The following is a 2,955-nucleotide window of genomic DNA, read 5'->3' on the forward strand; positions in this document are numbered from 1 at the left end:
GGCAAGTCACTTCACCCTGAATGATCTCCAAAAAGGCAAAAACAGAAACAAAAACACAACTTGATTGTAGCTGAGCGCACGTGGGGGTGAAGGATCTTGAGCGGAAAAAGGACAGAAGTCGTGAATCTCAGAAGTTAAGAGTGGGAAGATAGTGAAGAGAACTGACTTTTTGGGGAAATATAATGAGCTTTGTTTTGGACAAGCTGTTGTCTGTCTACGGGACGCGCACTTTGAGACGTCCGGGAGTCAGTGGTGACGGTCCCTGGCAGTTCACGGAGGACATCGGGGCTCCCGGACGTGGCGATTCCCCTGGACACACCTAAGCCTGCACAAGCGGAGTTTTCTGCTGGGAGCAAAGAGGCGGCTGCTCATTATAGGAGTGCCTCCTCCACGCAGAAGAGCCGAGCCTGGGGAGCTGGCAGCGACCGCTTCCCTCGCTCTTCGGCCCGGGAGCCTCTCACTTCTTCCAGCTTTGAGCCTATAAGGGTGCGGGCCGCAGGCTGAGGCTCGGGGAAGATCGCCATCACAGCCTTGCTTCCCTCGGTGCACAGTTAGAGGCTGACTGCGCCAGGGAAAGGAAGGACGGGAGGGAAGACAAAACGCAGCCAGAGAAGGGAGATCGAGCTGAGACGTTTCCTCTACGTCAGAGAGGGCGGAGCCCCACAGAGCGTGAGCTAGTCTACAGTCGTCACGGGTTCCGGATTTACTGCGCGCGCAGAGAGTCCCCGCGCGGTGAGTCACGCTTGGGCAAGATGGCGGCTCCCCGAGCCCGTCGGAGGAGCTCCTCCTCTCCGATGTGGAGGAGAAAGCAGGGGTCTGGTGCACTACTGCAAGTCCTTGCCTTCTGGGCCACCTTTTCTCCAGGGGGGACGGCCCCGCCTCAGCCACTGGAGCCCCTCAGGTCACGGCGGGCTTCTGCTGCGAGCGGGCGCCTGCAGTGCCGGGGTCCCTGTTGCCTTGGCTCCTGGGCCCGAGCTCACGCACCCAGCAGCCCCGGTGGGCAGGTCCCATAGTGGTTAACATCCGACCCTCTCCACCAGCCCCAGACCACCGCCCCTCTGCCACTCCTTGGCGCCACCATGTTCGACAGCCCCCTCAGCATTCCCTTGAATCCCCTGTACGCTCCGGTCCCAAGACTGGCAGGGCCCCCCACCTCTGAACCCTGGGGATCTCGTACCCTTCTCGGGCCCAGCTGTTCCCTTGGGCAAGCAGGCCCAATTCCTTCGGGATGTGGAGGCCCCCTAGCACTGTCACTAAATCCCGAGGGAGCAGCTGCTCAGAGCCTAGTGCTCCCCCCCCCCCAGCTGTTGGTTAGGCCTCCTCTGCCAGCCACGGCGCAACGGCCTCCCGGTTTCACTATACCACCCCGTAAGTGACCTTCTGACCCCGCTTAGGTGCGCTAACAGTTTCCGGAACAAACCTCCGAGGGGCCCTAGAGAGCGGCATCCAGCCCAATCCTGTCACTCTTCTCAGGTAGTAATAAACAGCCGGAGTCCTAACTCGGGGCAGCATTATGAGTCTCTGGTCCTGCCAAGGAGGATCCTGCTCTGCTCAAGCCCTGGAACAATCCTTTTCTTGATGATAAAGAAATTGGCCTTCATTGGTTTGGAGCGCTGGGGAGTTGAGTCTGAAAGTAATAGAAGAACATGGGAAATCACCTCCAGTGGCTGAGAGACAGTTACATCTGTGTCATTTTTCAAGATGGGTCGGAGTGGGAGGATACTGACCTATCTCAGATGGTCTGTCAGAGTATGCTGAGAAACACTTTCCAGTTCCTTCAGTTCTTTCATTCCATGGGTAACTGAGGATTTACCTGATATCACACAGTCAGTAGTGGCTCCTCGCGCTGGGGCTGGAGATCCCAAGGCTGGGTTCTGCCAGTTTTGGTGGAGAGAATTATTTAAACAGCAGATTGAATTGCTTTTCATTAAGGATTTTAAAGTTATGTACAATAATAGTTACAGTTTGGGTTTTTCATATTAGCACATTGGAAGGATTCAATCTTTGTCAAAAGTGAGCATTTTCAGTTAATCACTCAGGTCTTTTGTGCTATCTAATACTTTTATAACTAGAAGTAAAAACTACACTTAATATGTATGGATGATTTATATTTCTGGTGCCAAATCTGCAGCATTTTGCTTTTATCATTGAAAAAGACATTTTCTTTTAATTGCATCCATTTCTCTCAATTATGAAAGGTTATCTACATTGTATACCTTTTTTTTTTTTTTGGATACAGTTTAAACTTTTTAATGCACTTTTGCAGGAGTAAACTCCAGCCATTTACCCACACAGATCACAAATATCAGTAACTCACAATTATACCTCGGAATCCCATCCTAACCTCACCTTCTCCTTCACAGTTTCCCTTGGAAAAGACAACAGTCTCCTGCCACTTATTAAACGTGTTACTCTGGACCGAGTCACTTTGCTTTGGGTCTCAGTTTATCTGTGAAATGATTCTCATCAAGATCCTCTCTAAATTGTCACCCATGAAAATTATAAAGGGTAGATTCACATTTTATTTGAGAAATATGTTGCTAAGAAAGTATATTACTAAATTTGCTCAAATAATTGTGCCAGTCACTGCCTTTTCTACCAATTCTCATCTGAACTGCTTTTCTAGGGGAATCACTGAATGTAGGTTCTCTATGTGATAACTTCATGTGGGAGCAGTAATTTCATGTTAAATTAAGTAAATAAAGAACATAGTTAATATTTTTGTCAAATGGTCATCTAATTTATTTTTAAGGCAATTAAGGCCTCCATAAATGAGGATCTCTGGAGGCAGCCCATTCCACTTTTGATTAGTTCTAATTGTTAATAGTATTGAATCGGAGGTTCTCCCTCATAACTTTTACTTAATTTTGCCCCCCCAAAACAAGCAAAATAAGCATAAAGTTCTATCTGGAAGCCCTTCAAATATTGGAGAGTTATGTCATGCCTTTGTCATCT

At 49.1% G+C, this 2,955-nt stretch overlaps 1 long non-coding RNA gene across 1 annotated transcript; it reads left to right on the top strand.

Annotated features, from left to right (window-relative positions):
- Positions 1 to 669: 669 nt before the first annotated feature.
- On the top strand, positions 670 to 2,716 carry LOC141557481 (uncharacterized). The gene is made up of 2 exons (XR_012486803.1): positions 670 to 732; positions 1,474 to 2,716. It is a non-coding gene; the product is annotated as an uncharacterized LOC141557481 (long non-coding RNA).
- Positions 2,717 to 2,955: the final 239 nt, after the last annotated feature.

The sequence above is a fragment of the Sminthopsis crassicaudata genome, chromosome 2, assembly GCF_048593235.1.
Source record: "Sminthopsis crassicaudata isolate SCR6 chromosome 2, ASM4859323v1, whole genome shotgun sequence".
NCBI lineage: Eukaryota > Metazoa > Chordata > Mammalia > Dasyuromorphia > Dasyuridae > Sminthopsis > Sminthopsis crassicaudata.